At 42.2% G+C, this 18,085-nt stretch overlaps 1 pseudogene; it reads left to right on the top strand.

Annotated features, from left to right (window-relative positions):
- The first annotated feature begins 10,168 nt into the window (after positions 1-10,168).
- Positions 10,169-10,572, top strand: LOC118588566 (annotated as a pseudogene).
- Positions 10,573-18,085: the final 7,513 nt, after the last annotated feature.

Here is an 18,085-nt window from a genome sequence, read left to right as displayed (position 1 = left end):
CTTGGTTTTTAGAGACAGAATCTCTCATTGGTCTTGAGCTCACAAAGTAGGCTGAGCTGGCAGACCATCAAGGTTCAGGCAAGGACCCACCAGTCTCTGCCTCTCTAGGGTTATGAGCATATACCACCATACCTGCAGCTCGAGCCTTATGTTTACATGCAAAGTTTTGCTACTACTTCTGCTGCCTGCAACTTTATTTTTAATTTGTTTTAAGATGGTCTAACTTTGAACACAGTATTCCCCTGCCTAGGCCTCCCAGTTGCTGAGATTTCAGGCATTCACTGCTATACCTCGCTGTAATATTTTAAATATATTTAGATATGTTTATTAAATAAATATATTTAATCTTATGCCTAATAAATGGTATAAGTAATAGTATAAGTACTAAGTATATGCTCATTCATTTAAAGTAGGTGAGCAGCAAGAGGGATTTGTTACTATTATTCCTATAATCCTCATTATTTTGATTTTACTTAGCCCTCAGTGGTTAAGGTATAGTGCTGCCACTGTCTACTCACCAGAAATGGAATTCAAGCAGGCTGGGGACATGCCCACTGTGAGCAGCTCTAAGCAGCAGAACTGGGACATGCTAGCTAGCTCCAGAGTGTCTGCTGCTCTATGCTAAAAACACAGGTTTCACCCACATCCTGAACTTAATCCTTGCAGGAGCCTGGGTAAGTAATTAGACTCATGTTCCAAAGCTTATTAGCATTGGAGGTACAGGCCAAATTCAGGGGCGTCCTTCCTCTTTGGCATACTGCACTCTCAGAGATGTCTGCCTCCAGTAATGGCCTGGCAAACTCTGATCTAGATAGAGCAACTTAGCTCTTTCTACTCATGATCTTTTTTCATTAAGAAATTTTGATGTGACCCTAGGAATATAAGTATATAAAATAAATATATAAATTAGTCACTGATAAACATCATAAAGAGATAATTCTAGAATAATTATGGTATATATAATGGAACATGTATTAAAGAGCAAATATGTACCCCAAAGTTGGATGGGCTTGTATTTCTAACACAATACAACCCAAAGATACACCAATGTGATCTTAACATGCTGAGAGAAGATGACAAAAAAAGTTTGAAAGTGTTTGCTTTTCATAAGTAAACCATTACAGTTCTAGAAGTGTGGGCAAACTCATATGTATTGTAAAAACACGGCAACTGGGCCAGTTGGCTCAGCAGAGTACAAGTGCCTGCCACCAAGTCCAACAGCCTGAGCTCAGGCCCAAGGATCCATCTGGTAACAAGGAAAGTAAGTACCAACTTCCACAAGTTGTCCTCTGACCCCTCAATGCGCACCATGGTATATGTACCCCCCCAACACACACACACATGTGCATACACAAAATAAATAAAATCATAATGAAAATGTTTTAAAACTACAATTTATAATACAAAACAGTCTCAAATCTAAACCAAGGTGTTTTGGGCATCTTCAATGGTGTGTGACATGATATGACAGCATGCACAGTGCAAAATGCACATGGTGTGGTTTTAGAACCAATGCTGCAGTGAATTCTCAAGATGCAACATGGGTGAGTGTTTTCAGAAACAACTTGAATTCATCTTACTTTGGTTTGAATTGCTTTTTGGTTGTTGTACAATCAGAAACTTTTCCCTCCTGTCACAGTGTTGGGAGGAATACCCACACTAGCCCACAGTTTAAGCTTTTGTCTAGTGCAGTGATTCTCAACCTTCCTAATGTTACAACCTTTATTTAATACAGTTCCTCACGTTATAGTGACCCCAACCATCAAGTTATTTTCCTTGCTTCTCCATGGCTATAATTTTGTAATGTTATGAATTAGAATGTAAACATCTGTGTTTTCCAATGGTCTTAGGTGTCCCCTGTGAAAGGGTCATTCGACATCCAAAGGGTTCTCACTCCACAGTCTGAGAACCACTTGGCTAGTGGGAACAATACAACAAAGCCCCCACCCACCCAGAGACTGTCTTCCATTCTTGCTTCTGCATATCTATGAGCAGGCATATCACTGCTCCCAGATTCTCCCTCAGGACACCTAGAATGTGCTGGTGGCTTTGACATCCTAGCTCTCTGACTGAAATAGACAGATGGTATGTCGCCTGAATGAAGCAAAAAGTCAGAGCAAGAGTATTCCCCAGGCTCGAGAAATGAAGGGAAAAAAATAGCAGGTGTAGGTAGGCAACAGAAGTGCAGAGAACCAAAAAGTAGGGTAACGGTGCTAAGCGGGCAAGGGATGGCTGGGAAGGCTCAGAATGCAAATTGGAAGCTCAGCCTCCAGATGCCAGCAAATGTTACATCTCCCACAGCCCCAGCATCTCGGCTCCCACTCCCTGCAAAATCCACTTTTGAGTACATAGTAATAACTGCAGGTAGCCAAGCCCCTTCCTGTTCACATGTGGGAAGTCCAACTTTCTGCAGCCACACCAGGAAGTAGTGGAGAACCAAGAAAGCAGGTCAGTGGCTTAGAGCAAAGCTTGCCTTTTATCTCCTCCAAACACTCCTAGGCTGACTAGAGTGAGGTATTGCAATTCATGACTGGGAGGAAGACTTCCCCAGAACTCTGATGCGGCTGAATGGGACTGTCACTGGACTAGCTAGGTGCTGCTCTTCCTTTTTAAGTTTTGCTAAGCTACGTGATTAGATGATGTATTGTTCCTCCAACTTGTTCCCTTTGTTCAAAGACCCATTCTCCTCTCACTGGTGTGTATGTGTGTAGTGGTGGTGGGGGTAATTCAGAAAGACAGCTGAAATAATGCTTTACCAAAAAAGGTAGAGGCACAGGAAAAAGAAACCTACAAATCTTTCCATTTTAGTTACATCATTCAAACACTGATGTCCAGAGTTATTTTTGACCAGGACAGTGAAGAAAAACATAAAACCTTCCTTTTTGAAAAGCAATTTTTCTGTGATACTTAAAACAAAATGACTCACCCAAGTTCATTAAAAAAAAAAAAAAAAAGACCACAGAAATGGGTATCTTCCACTAAGCCAAAGACCTAATTACAATAAATGGAAGAATGGATAGCAAATGTTGGCAGTCTAATGGTTTGGGTTTTTTTTTTAATAACTTCTGGATTAATTTGTATTTTTCCTTCTACCACCCTCACAGTCATGCTCATCATCTTCACCATCTTTGGTCACCTCATCCCTCCTCTTCCACCTCTGACTTCTTTCCCATGATCTTACGCAATTTAATTAGCCTCCCTGAGCTTTCATGTTGATGAAATCCTTCAGCAGACTTCCGTGTAGGTTCAAGACTCCACAACCCTGAAACTTTGGGTTCTAGAAAAACCATTTGCCTCTGTCTTGAGGACAAACATAAAACTCCATATCTGAAAGTGAGACATTTGGGCTTGATAAAATAGACACAGAACCCCAAATGAGGTTAGATGAAGAAGTACAGAGGGGCTGCCACTTAAAGGAATACCTGAACATCTCCACAGTGATCTGTAGTCTGTGTGTCCCACCAGCACCACCCAGTAAAGTCCTGGCATCCTGTGCTTTGGGTCTGCAAAAAAGCAAAAGGTGCCCAGGTCCCCAAAGACAGCCGAAACACTAAGCTTCAGAGCCACTCTGCCCCATGTGTGGATCCTATTTATTGCCCTTGACGCTCAGTAAAGACATGGCTATATCACATCTACTTTCTCTTTAAGAAAATAAGGGGAGCTGATTTCCATGAAATCTGATTCAGAAAGAGATTTACAGCAAAGCTCTCAGAATACAGGAATATGGGAGAAGTGCCTTAAGAATCCACCTCACTGTTCTTTCCTTTCCAAGAACCTCTAGACTCCCCCACACAGAGGGCTGAAGCGATGGATCAGTTGGTAAAGCACTTGCCTTACAGATATGAGGACCTAATTTCAATCACCAGAATCAATGAAGAGGAGCCTGCTGTGGTGATACACACTTGTAATTATGGTGTTGGGGAGGTGGAGACAGGCAGGTCCCTGAGTTTCCCTGGCCAGTCAACCTAACCTAACAATTGGATTCCAGGCCAATGAGATATTCTGTCTTCAAAAAGTAAGGTGTGGGGGCAGAGAGGTGTGTCCATGGTTAAGAGCACTTGTTACTATTGCAGAGGACCCGGGTTCAGTTCCCAGCACCCACATGGTGGCTCACAACCATCTGTCACTCCAGTTCTCAACATCAAGGGTTTGAAGCATCATAACCTATGGGGTAGAAATGAAATGAACACACCAGAGTATGTGGTTGGCATACAATGCGGAGGGAAGATAATTGGATCTTCTGGCTTCCCCAATGTAATCTGAATTGCAATAAAAGGAAACTTTGATAAAGAACTAAAACTGCTGAGGAGCTGCACCCAAGGTTGTTCTCTGGCCCCCAACACTCTCATTCACATATGTTATCATCTCCCCATACCCTTCACACACACACACACACACACACACACACACACACACACACTACAGTTACCAAGACCTACGCTACAGTTACCAAGACCTACTTCCCTGTCCCCCCAACACAGATTCTAGGATCATAAAATGAAAGTTGAAAAAAAGATCTAGGTATGGTGGCACATCCCTTTAATCCCTGCACTTGGGAGGCAGAAGCAGATGGATCTCTCTGAGTTTGAGGCCAGCTTGGTCTACAAAGCAAGTTCCAGGACAGTCAGGACTATTACAAAGAGAAATCTGTCTCAGAAAAAGAAAGAAAGGAAGGAAGAAATAAGGAAGGAAGGAAGGAAATAAAGAAAGAAGAAAGAGAGAGAGGGAGAGAGAAAGAAAGAAAGAGAGAGAGAGAGAGAGAGAGAGAGAGAGAGAGAGAGAGAGAAAGAGAGAGAGAAAAAGAGAAAGAAAAAGGGTTGGGGATTCAGCTCAGTGAAGCGCAAGGCCCTGGGTTCAGTCCTCAGCTCCGCACAAGAAGGAAAGAAAGAGAGAGAGAGAGAGAGAGAGAGAGAGAGAGAGAGAGAGAGGGAGGGAGGGAGGGAGGGAGGGAGGAAGGAAGGAAGGAAGGAAGGAAGGAAGGAAGGAAGGAAGGAAGGAAGGAAGGAAGGGAAAAGAAAAGGGAAAGGGAAAGGGAAGCTATCCACACAGACCGTATAGGCTGCTGTGAACTAAACAGATTCAGGAAGGGCTTGCATGAATGTTTGATAAGCCCTGTTCTGAGCCCCCAGCCATCAGGTTGGTTTCTCTCTTGATACAACGCTATGAATTAAGGAGTGCACAGGAAAAATTTGGAAAAGAGGGATTCAGGAAAGGGCAATAGCCTTGGAGGAAGACAACACACCACATCCCTAAATACGCCAATAGGTCCTTCCTTGCTCGCTCCTTTTCCTTTCCCTTTTAATTTTTTTTTGGGGGGGGGCTTTTATGGAATGTTTTTTATTTATTTATTTAAAAACATTGTATTCATTTTACATACCAACCACAGACCCCCCCATCCCTCCTCCTACTGCCCCCTGCCTTTCCCTGCCCCCTTCCCACCTCCATTCTCTTCTCCAAAAGGGTAAGTTCTCCCATGGGGGACACGTCCTGATGAGGCAGGACCAAGCTCCTCCCCACTACATCAAGGCTGAGCAAGGTGTCCAGCCACAGTTAATAGGATCCAGAAAGCCAGTTCATGCACCAGAGATCTCCATGAGTAAAGTGGGGATGGGGAAGGCAATAGAAGGGAGGGGATGGGGAATGAGAACATAAAGGAATGAGATGATTGAGTTAAGGGAGAAATGAAGTGGGATTTCAATGAAACAATGAAAGAGATATCTTGAAAGAGGGAGACGTTATGGGTTAAGGGGGAAACCTGGTGCTAGGGAAATTCCCAGGAATCCACAAGGACAGCCCCAGATTACTTCTACTAGCAACAGTGGTGAGGGTGCCTGAACGGGCTTACCCTGGTAATCAGATTGGTGAATATCCTGTCATCATAGAGCCTTCATCCAGTAATTGATGGAAGCAGATGTAGAGATCCACGGCCAAGAACCAGGTGAGCTCTGGAAGTCCAATTGAAGAGAGGAAAGAGGGATTATATGAGCAAGGGGAGGTCAAGATCATGATAGGGAAATCTACAGAGACAACTGAACCAAGCTCAGAGGGAACTCATGAACTTTTAGACTGATAGCTGTGGAACCTGCATGGTACTGGACTAGACTCTTTGCATGCAGGAGTTTGGTCTGTTTGAGGGGGCCCCTGACAGTGTGATCAGGATCTATCCTTGCTACTTTCTTAAGCACACCAGTTTCAAACTCTCATTTCTCAGAAAAGGAAGCAAATTTGTATTTTTATTGTTGCAGTGCTAGCACACCAGCACTTTATAAACAAATACTTCACCATGCTGGACTACAGCCTCAACCCAAATAGTCTTGATGCATCCTGCATCCTGCATCCTTTATAAGGGTGCTGTGTCTGCATCTAGGGCTCAGGCAGGAGGCAGTTCACTTCCTGTCTTTGGCAACAAAGTCTGCTCCTGAGTATGTTGTTGAATTTGGTCACACTTCTGTAAGACAGGAGCTAAATTCCAATGTTTGCAAATAGGAGATTTTGAACAATTAGAAAGCTGAAAGCAGAGTCTAAATAGCATCTTAGCAACAATGGAACTGGGTAATAACTCTCTACAGGGGTCTTGGGTAAGGAGGTTCATATAGGGGTACCACCCAGTTCATTGGACAAATAATGTACATCCTGGAAAGAATACCCATGCAGTCACTGAAGTAGAATGACAGCTGGAGACAGGAGAGCTGCTGACAGTGACATCCAGAGATTGGAGGCAGGGATGGGAAAGCACAGCCCCACGGAGACTGTAGTAATAAAAGATTGAGTGCCCCTGACTGAAAGTAACAGATCTGCAGATGAGCAACCCAAGAGTCAAAGTGGAGAGTCTGATAGTCCTGAACACAAAGTAACAGCTACAGCTGACCAGAGAGTAAGTTGTAAGGCTCCTAGACACAGAAGAACAATTATAGATCTGGGGCAGCTGACCAACAGTTACAGACTGAGAACTGAATCGCCAGCTACAGGGAGAAAAAGGAGCAGAAACCACCAGCTTTGTCACAATAGGCAAACACCTCGAGGAGTTGGGAGGACACCAGGGTGGGAGTCGATCCGGGTGCTCTAGGCTGGACTTTTTATAGCCTCCCACCAGCAGGACTTTCTATCTGTTTTTATTGGTCCTGTCTGCTGAAGCCATCCTTCCTCCCTTGGATAGGCTCTTTTCCCTCTGCCAGCCATGAGCAGTTTGTAACTATTACAATCTCTTGGGGATGCATGAAGCAGCCCTTCTTAGAGGGACCCATCCCTATCACCCAGGTCTATGCAAGCTCCTCTGACCCCATTCACAAGGAGAGACCTTCATCATCCTTGACACTACCACTGACAACCATCCTGAACTCCATGGTGTTTGGTTTTTATTCTGTTTTCTCCACTTACATATTCAGCAGTGTTGGAGTGGGAACTAGCATCCTGTGCAAGACAGGTATGTGCTCTACCACCAAGCTCGACTCTCAACCCTCTTACTTGCTATTGTGCTGGAAGGCTTGTATGGCAACAGATTTATCTGAGGTTTTTATTTTACTTATATTCATGTGTATGTGAGCATGTGCATGCTGTTGTGCGCATGTGGCCGTCAGAAAACAACTTGCAGGAGTCTGGTCCCTCCTCCAGCCATGTGGGTCAGTCTTGGTGGTTAATGTTTGGACCTGGCTTATCTCAGTGATCCCTATTTAAGACCCTTTTAAGTGACTCTAAGTGGGAAAGAGAGGCAGAACAAAACATTTTCTGAATGTTAGGTCACTGAAAATCTAGTGCAATGAAAAGAAAAACCAAAATAGAAGAAAAAGACAGACATGGAGAGAGGAAGGGGGAAGGAGGGAGGGATGTGAAGACAGCATGGGAAAGGGTGAGAAAACTTTCTACTTAAATGATCTATTACACATTTGTATAATCATAGATGCATGATTTATTTTGCACCTAGTGGTCATTATATGAACTACAGCATTTTAATGTTTTAGCCCAGAATTACACTTCCTTTTTGTCATGTTTTCATTCTTATTGCATCAAGTATAGATTCTCTCAGGCATTGAGCCACACTGCAAGGTACAAATTTAGTTTTAAGTTGTCAAATAAATAGGCAAAATATATAAATATGTAAAGAGAGATAAAGCTACTTTGTTGTTGAGTATGTGGTGGATATATGAGCACTTACATATATATGCCTATGGGTGTGTGAGTGTGTGCCTGTGTATATGTGTGTGTGAGCCTCCTGCCTCTGCCTCCCATCACTGAGATTACAGGCATAAGCCACTGCATCAAGCTTTTTACATGAGTTCTGAGGGATCAAAATCAGTCCTTATACTACACAGCAAGGATTTTTATCTTCCCAGGTGACAAAATTAACATTAATAATACACTTAACTGATTGTCAGAAGCATTATCACTTCAACATGTTATGACCCTTAATTGTGTTAAAGAGATGAATTTGCCACCCTTCCTCTCCCTGACACCCTGCTGTCTGTGGCAGCTCACACTGTAGCATGCCTCAGGTTGGACCAGCCCTGTTTCTAAGAGGTCTAGAGCTACAGCTGACTCAGGGCTCCCACATCAGCCCACACATCCTCATACCACCCAACTGTCTGTCTTCATCCCAAGAGGTCTTCTCATAACCCAAGCCTTGGGATAGAGCTGACCCTGAAGGAGATGCCATCATCATGTAGTTATCATGGTTCTGTAGCTGAGTGAAGGGGGAGCCTTGTCTTCTGTCCCCATATTCTTATGACAGTGAAGCAGGCTTGCCTGAACCAGCTGCTGTCTGCTCAGGAGGCTTCTCCTGGATTGACTTCTAGCTATGGTGCACAGACTCCTTTTTAAGTGGAATATAGTCATCACTGTGCATGACCCTGGGCTTCATAAATACATTTTCATACAGGAATATAGCATATTTGAAGATACTCTGGAACCCTAACCCAGAGCATACTCAAAGCTTGTCCTTAGGAGGTTGCTGACCAAGGTAGAAAATTCTGAGTCCTAAAGTTGGTGAACCACAAACCTGGACAATACAGCAAACAGTCATTTAGGAGCATTAGACTGTTCAGCAGTGCCTCAACTCCACACTGCTCCATACCCATCTGTTGCTGTGTTCCTTGTCCATCCCCCACTCATCAACAAAGCTCCACCACTGCCCTGTGGGGGGGGAGAGAAGAAGAAGAAGAAGAAGGAGGAGGAGGAGGAGGAGGAAAAAGAAAAGAAAAGAAAAGAAAAGAAAAGAAAAGAAAAGAAAAGAAAAGAAAAAGGCAACAGGACAGTGTAGTTGTTTGTTTCTTGGTTCTTTTTCTCTTTGGGGAACCTGCCACCCAGCTCCCAAATAAATCACCCATGGTTGTTTATTCTTGTTTATCAATGCCTGGTCTTATTGTGGCTTCAAGCCAGCTTTCTTTAACTTTAAATTATCCCATTTGCCTTTTTCTTCTGGGCTTTTCCCATTCTCTTACTTCTATAAATCATACTCTTACTCTGTGACTTGCTGTGTAACTGGGTGTATGGCCTGTGGAGTCCTCCTCCTTCTCTGGCTGCTACTCCTTCCATCCTCCTCCCAGATTTCTCCTTCTATTTATTCTCTCTGCCTGCCAGCCCTTCCTGTCCTTTCTCTTGCCTTGCTATTGGCCCTTCAGATCTTTATTAAGCCATCAGGTATATTAGACAGACACAGTAACACAGCTTCACAGAATTAAACAAATACAAAATAAACAGAAGTAACATACCTTAAAATAATATTCTACTACTGAACAGGAATAATGACCAGAATGAGTCACCACAGCAGCATCTGGCCAGACACTCTGAGCTTACCTAACCCTTAAGTATTAAGGCCTTTGTTTTTTGTTTTGTTTTTGTTTTTGTTGTTTTTTGGGGTTTTTTGTCATTGTTGTTGTTGTTTTTGTGTGTGTATATAATAGTTTTCCCTGTTTCTTTAAAAACATACACCTGAAGCAAGATGACAAGTCCTAAGGGTGAGGCTGGAGGTGTCCCCAGGCTCAGTTTCACAGAAGAGCCTGCATGTGGTTGCTCTCTTTCTGTAGCATACCACTAATGTGCAAGTGGACATCTAGCTGCACATGTTGAACTTGCAGCTCCAGAAATGCAAATCCATGCGCCTAGAAGCAGATTTTAGAGTCTGTCTATCCTCAGTATCTTTTTCTCTATCACTTGATAAGCATCTTGATATACAATGGTGGCGGTAGTAGAATGGGTGATGTCAAGCAGAACTATCAAGAAGCATCTATTTCCAACCCCAAAGGGGGCTTTATCTAGTATTTGTCATAAATCTACATATTCTTCCCTTCCAGATGACTACAGTTACAAAGTGGGGCTTGCTTTAACATCTGTCAAAGGACAATAATGTGCCACTGCCTTCTGTGGACATTCCATACAAACATATGAAACCTGCCTCTCAACCTAAACCTTGGCATGATAAAGAACTAAAACCAAACTAGAAAAAAAAGCAAACAATTTGATCGAGGTTCCATGATAGAACAACTTAGCAAGGTGTTCTTTACTATAAAGTATTACCGACCCCCACATGGACGGTATTATAAATATATTAAGAAACTGAATCCTACAAGAGTCAAGTGACTGCTCTTGATTCTATGAGCATCAAGGAAATGTTGCTTTGTGTCTCATTTGCCAGCTAAGAAAATGCAACCTGGTATATTAATTAAGATGTTATGCAGGGAAATAATAGAAATATCTATTCATAGAAAAAGTAGACACATATTTATGACCTCACCATTTTCAAATATGGGTTACATGCATTCAAGGCCCAAGATCATCTCAGCTGACCATGGTAGATAGTGACAAGTTTCCCAAGATCATCATGGTTATTACAGAACTGCCTTCCTTGAGGATTGGGAGCCCTATTCTTATTCTGGCTGTTAGCAGGTAACATCTCTCAAATTCTGAAAATTACTTGTAGCTCCACCCTGTGGGACCCTGTGGGAGCTTCACAGTGGGAACATTTGTCTGCTTCCATGTGTGCAAGTACATGGACAACTGCTGGCTTTTCACCCTCTCTGATTAGCTTGGGATCAACCGTGGAAACCTCTCCACACCAACACATAGTCAATTTCAGAGTAACCTATTACTACCACCAAGGACATCCTATGTCTTCACAGGTAACCCATCCCACCTGCAAGGGTAGATTTAGACCAAGAGTTGTGCAAGAGTGAGAACGCCTTAAAGGCCTCCTTAGCATCTTGCCCATGACTCTTGTTTGCATCAACAATGTTTTCATATAAACATGAAACAATGTAGGGGCTCATTGATTAAAAATGAGCTTACTCTTCCTGCATAGGACCAGAGTTTGATTTCCAGCACCCATCTCATGTTGCTCACAATCTCCTGTAACTCCAGGTCCAGGAGATGTTAATAACTTTTCCTGGCTTCCATGAGCATTGCAATCATGAACACACAAACACACACGCGCGCGCACACACACACACACACACACACACACACACTATGATTTTTTAATGTATAAAACATTTTCCCTTCCCTCAAGTCTTTCCAGATCCCCTGCCCTCTACCAATCCAACTTAAAGTTCTTTCTCAAGAAAACAAACAAAACCCAATGCAACAAAAAAATTCCCTAAACCAAGAAAACAAAATAAAACACCACACAAAAGGAAAAGAAGAATCAAACAAACAAGGAAAACAAAACACCAATGTGTAACCAAATCAAAGCACACACAAAAAACCTGTGGAGTCCATTATATGTTGGTCAGATACTAAACATGAGACCTGTCCTGGAGTGATTGATGTATCTAATGTCCTTCCATTGGAGAAAACTGATTTTTTCTCTCCCAGCAGTATAAATGACAGTTCCATTCTTGTCTTCATCCTAGTTGCTAGGCATTCATCCATCCATTTTTTAAAATATAACAAAATATGATAAGACAAAACCCATCACATCAAAGTTGGACAAGACAAACCAACCAAAGGAAAAGAACCCAAGAGAAGGAACAAGAACTGGAGATCCACTCATTTGTATGCTCAGGAATCCCATAAAAACACTAAACTAGAAGGAGAGAACCAACTTCACTTTATCTCTGACGTCCACACACTATGGCAGGTGTAGGACCACTCACATATACACAAATGCATGAATAAATGTAACAAAGTTATATCTAGGAATAAGACTAAAGGATTTGAAAGTCTATATATCTAAATTAATTTTGAAGTTTTCTTTTCTTTTACTCCTTTCTTGCTTGCTTGCTTGCTTTTTAAGACAAGCTCTCATGTGATCCTGGTTGGTCTTGAAGTGTGTAACTGAGGAAGACTTTGTTCTTTTGCTCATCTTGCCTCTGCCTCCTGGGTGTTAGGATTACAAGCATACAACACACTTGATTTGTGTAGTTCTGGGGATAAACCCAGAACTTCATGAGCAATAGGCAAGCACTCTACCAACTGAGATGTATCCCCAACAATCTACTAAAACTCCCACAATCTTCTTACTTTTGCTTTTGATTATTTTTATCTTTAATTGATAATTTATATCAATACAGTCCAGTGTAATGTTTTCACATATATACGTGTGTGTGTGTGTGTGTGTGTGTGTGTGTGTTTGTGTGTATGTACAATTAAGCCTTTAAAAAGGGTGTAGCTAAGTCCCAATGCCACAATGTTGGTAAATCAAGGGTTTCCATATTTGTACTGCTCAGTAAGTTCAGTCTGGTGAGTTTCTAAGGAAATTTTTGGAGAAAATGAAAACAGACAAATGAGAAAGATAAAGTGTGGTTTACTGTGATTAATACTTATTCAATGTACTAATCAGAGTAAAGGCTTCACTATAGTGTTCCTTTGGCTTCAAGGGCAGAAACCTAGCTTGAACTGACTCAGTAACAGCAGCAGGAAGAGAGAGGGGAAGCTAAGCCTTGGGTGAAGACCTGTCGTTTCAGATACTTGAGAGGCTAAGGCAGGAGAATCTTAGGTTCAAGCGTACTTGACTTCACATTCAGAGCTAGTTCAGCCTGGGGGACATAGTGAAGATCCTGTCTCAAAACAAATGTTACAAGTTGGCTGGGGATGTTGCTGAGTGGTATAGGTCTCACTTAGCATGATGCTCTCGTTTTCATGCCCAGCCCTGGGAGGGACTGGGGGCGAGGCTCCAAGTTAGACAAGCCTAATTCCACCAGTGTTGTCAAGTTAGTCTCTCTCCTCATCTCTCACTTCCATATCACTTTATGTTTCTTCCTCCTGGTGTTACCTCTTCACATTCCTCCCATTCTCTTTCTTAGACTAGTTCACTATATATTGCTATCAATGAGAAAGCCCATATAGATTCAAGCCTTCTTTTTTTGCAGGAATTTGGTCCAAAGACCTAGTATATGCTAAAGCAGGTTTTGATTGGTCCTCAATGTTCTCTCCTGGGGAAGTTTGGCTCAGTAGCATGGAATTTTCCTTTGTTACCACAAAAGAGAGGTGCCTCAATGAAATGTTCTAGAAGATGGGAACGAAGAGAGATGGTGAGGAGAATGTGAAGGAAACTAAAGAGACATGGAAGGAAAGGGAGGGAGGGATGAAGGTAGGGTACTTGTTTTCAAAATGAAAACTTCACCCTGATGTGAGCTGAGCAACCATAAAACATCATGTCTTCCTGAAACTTTGTCATTCCTATATATGTCCTCAGTGGCACATGATAAAGCTGGTAAAATTGAGGAACAAATGCTAGCAAGTAAAGACTCCAAAGCATCATTGAAATTTAATTTTCTCAACATAAATGACTATAGCCATTCAGACTAACCATTCTCCCCATCTGGGGTTACTTTTGGATTCCTTGAAGAAACCAGAAGCACAGACATTGCCCATTCTGCAATTGGTCTTTCCTTGTTTGGATGTTTGCTGAGCTAATAACCCACTGACTACAGTTTAGGCTTTTGAAAGCTACGTTCTAACATCAAACTTTCATCAGGGCGATAGCAGCCTGTCTCTAATGAATTTTTTATTTGTTTACTCATTGCTTCTCTGGGATATGAAAGAAATGCTCATCTTTTTAATATTAAAGATAAAACTTTAAATCAGGACCTCATCCAATGGCAAACTGATGAGCTTCTCTTCAATCAAGAGGGATTCATCAGTGGGAAAATTGTGCTCTGAAATAAAGGGAACTGGGACATTGGGGAAAGGGTGACATGCCGTATGAGTGTTCTTGTGCTGTTTCTTTTTAATCTTTTGTGAGCAGAGGTAAATTATTCATAGCAAACAGTGTACTGTACATCATGTGAGTTCCAGGAACTCATCAACCAAACAGCTGAGCTCCATCCCAGCTCTGCAGGACCCGAGTCTGCTTACTGCCCTCTATGCCCAAGCTGTTTGTTCTTGGGGACTCAGGAACCCACAGGAGCAGAGAGCATCAGGCAGAGAAGAGTGGAGTAGGGGTCTAGTTGTCACTTATAGGAGACTTGTGCTCAGGGCTGTGCAGCTTCTAGGGGCTGGTTTTTCACTTGTCCACAGAATTCAAAAACAACATACAATTGGACAGGAGCAAGTCACAGGATATGGCATCCACTTAGACAGGGTACTGGGAACATTTAACACTAATAGCCTTGAACAAGGTTAGTCAAGACAGGAAGAGGAACAAGGGAGATGCTACCAAGGAGCACCTAGAAATCCTCTCTGCACATGAATACATATGGTTGGCCCTTCCTTGGTGTAGAAAGAGGTCATACCCCATTGAGTTGTATACTTTGCAGTGTTTTTAAAGTTAATAATTTGTTAGGGTTTGATTCTGAGACACCCTGACCTGTGCAGCAATACTTGGTCCTCCTGGTTGTACCAGTTTGGGAACTTTGAGAAGTAGGCCACTAAAGACAAGAGTTCTAACCCAGCCCTGCTCTAGGGATGTGACCAGTTGCATACTTCTGTCCATCCAGCTGTCATACCCTCTCTGCAGTTATGGACAGACATTACCTGAAGCTGGGACCCAACAGAAACCCTATCCTCTTTAAGTTACTTATGTGAAACATAAGCCCTACTGGTGCCATATACCCAAGAAGTCTGGGATGATTAGGTGGAAGACCCACCTGTCCCTCTCCCCAGACGCTGCCCCTAAGAAAGCAGGCCAAGAGTCAGCCCTTCCCTGGGGCTGCTCAAGACCATGCCTACAGGCTACTTAAGACCTGGTCACCATACCTGCTATATGCTCTCCTGATTTTTCTCCTGCCTTCCTGAGAGTCACCTGGGAGATGCTTTGCTCTGCTCAGATTAAACCTGAATTTATTAATTCATCTTGATTGGCTTATTGCATCATTGGTGTTACTGGGGCGGAGGATGAAACTTTTCAAGTCTGTCATGGCAACCTCACGATTAGCACACTGTATATTTAAAATTCTATAAACACCCATGCAACTACAATATATGAAAGCAAAGCAGCAAAGTAATAGGTGTTTGCCCCACCAACTCTGCCTGTATTTGCTACAAAGCACAAACTTTATCTCTGAACTTCAGAAATAAACCTCACAAACTAGGGATACTAACCATTTCATTTACTAGTAAAATTAATGAAATAATGAGACCTGTCATGTAAAGAAGTACTCATCAGCCTGTGTAGTGCTTGGAAGTAGAGGCAGGGGGATCAGGAGTTCAAAGTCATTCTGAGCTGCACAGAAGATCAAAGCCAGCATGGGCTGCATGAGCACTTACCTCTCAAAAACTCAAAAATGAAGAAGAAAGAGGACAAAGAGGAGAAGAGAAGCAGGCAGGGAATGATGGGTTGGGGAAGAGTAAGAGGGCAGGGGAAGTGGAAAGATAGTGGAGAGGGGGAGAAGGAGGAAGAAAAAATAAGTGCTTACTATTGCCATTGGTTAGTTGACTATCCCTAACTTTCCTTTCTTTTTCTCCTCTCCCTTGTCTACATGACTCAGATATATTTTCTCATTTCTGCTGGAGATGCTTCTTAAAATGTCACCTCAGTCCCTGGAAGTTGAAGATCTATCAATAGTACAAATCCACACTTGTTAATATATATAAACTAAGAGGTATCAGCTTAACTGTGCATGTTCCCTTGTATTCAAGACATCTCTGATTAACCTAATCTATGTCACATTCTATTATGTGACAATGAACATTATCCAATTCCTAAAAGCTTTGTAAGAAAGGTATGTGCTTCCTGGAATGCCTCAGCCACAGACTCTTTATAGAATGTGATTATACCATCTTCAAATATGCATAAACATGAACCCAGCTCTAAAAATTCACAAGTGGCTTGCTATGCATGACATCTTGGAATATTCTTTCACTCTATTTGACATAAACATTTATATATTGATACTAACATTTGCTTAGAACTGGTGTTATGAATTATTGTGTGGGGAGGGGGCTCAAGGGTATCCCACACGTGCAGGGAAACATGCTGGGCAGATGAGGCAGGGGTGGCAGCACATGTAAAATCATTCACACCCAGGTGCTGTATCGATGTGAAAATGGTTTATTATAATAGGAGATAAAGACACAGAAAAGACAAAAAGGAAAGAAAGAGAAGTGTGTGCACCTCATGATGGGGGAAGGAAAAGAGCAGAAGAGAGAGAGGAAGGGGTGAAGTTCTTCCTTAAAATGAGGCTTTTACATCAGGACATAGGGCAGTGCCAAGGGGTGGGCCAAAATACTAATATTCCTCCGTTTTGATTAATATATATATATATATATATATATATATATATATATATATATGGTGCGTTATGGGAGCAAGTGGGGGAACAAGGGCACTGAATTCTCCAGGCTACTTCAAGCTGACAAGGGGTGAAGTGGGGAGGGGGAAAGCCAGGAGTCATGCATGGTGGGAGGCTGGAGTGAAGAAGCATTGTTAGCTGTCATTGTGGAAATCTCTGGCATCTGTTGAGTGAGCTGTGTCACTGTGAAAACCTCAAGTGTCTGTTTCTTAAGTGAGCTGAGAGTGCAGGTTGCTAGGAGGAAAAAAATAGATTGCTGTCATTGGTCTTATGATCTGGGCTAGCTATAGGAAGAGTGATAGCTGCCAGAAGGAATGGAACAGAGAAGTGCCCTGGTTGTACAGAAGAGGCAAGAGTGAATGAGTAAGACACAAAAGCAGATATGTCCTTCATTGGAACAGTTTGGAAAACTGTAGCAGTAGCACCCATGCTACCACCACCCATTCATCACATCTGAGCAAGGGGCTGTGGATTAAAAAACAGAAACAAGAGACAGTGGGTCATTTGCCTCAGCAGAATGCCGAATGCCATTTATTGAAGGAGGGAGGAGGCCTTAAATACAGGCTTACAGCAATATGGGAGAACACGGGAGGGCAGAAGTTGGTATAGGTTTTAGTCTATTGATACAAACTTAAAGTTAATTTTGTTATACTGTATGTATATTTCCACTCTTGTTTAAGGTATTATGTTTGTACAGCTCATTTAAAATTGTAATGGATAATTAAAAATAGATTAATAACTGGTCATCTATGATAATTATACTCATAGCCATGTTAGTTAAGTCTTCTAGGTATACACAGAGATATTTCAGATAGACAGGTAATCTTCAAACACTTCAAAGGTCTACAAAATATGGCATTTAAAATATTTTTAAAATTTAGACTTTCTGGACAGTGAGACATGGCTGCTCCTGGCAGCACCAATTTACTTCGGAGAGGAGGATGGGCATTAAAGACACTTCATATGGAGTTTATCTTCACCTTGGCAAAAATAGCTATTTGGGCAAGAAACTGTTCTTCCCTGGACTGCTTGATCGACTGGACGTACAGGACCCATAAAAAGGTGACCACTAAACTTTGCTTGACAAAATGGTCCTTCAGGTACCTGCTTCACAGAGGAAACTGCCAGACATTCTACAGGACACTGAGAAAAGTGACCGAGAGACTCTAGCCCTGTGGGCTGAAGACAAATGCCCCAACTTTACAAAGGAACATTAGGTGACTGTCCAGGCTGCCAGCTGTCTCTGTCTACCCTGCAAGACTCCCAAAAGTTGCTTGCATCCTTCCATCTCCCAGTTCTCAGATAATATTATATCCTTCTGAGGTCTTTGATGTGGTTAAAGACTAGATAGTTATAATTTCCTCAGTTATGATACAAGATAAGTTAGATATAAAACTTTAGACTCACAAATATAAGATAGATAG

Source organism: Onychomys torridus, chromosome 8 (genome assembly GCF_903995425.1).
Source record: "Onychomys torridus chromosome 8, mOncTor1.1, whole genome shotgun sequence".
In the NCBI taxonomy this organism is placed as follows: domain Eukaryota; kingdom Metazoa; phylum Chordata; class Mammalia; order Rodentia; family Cricetidae; genus Onychomys; species Onychomys torridus.
The sequence above is the reverse complement of the archived record's forward strand: the minus strand, read 5'-3'. Positions and strand labels throughout refer to the sequence as shown.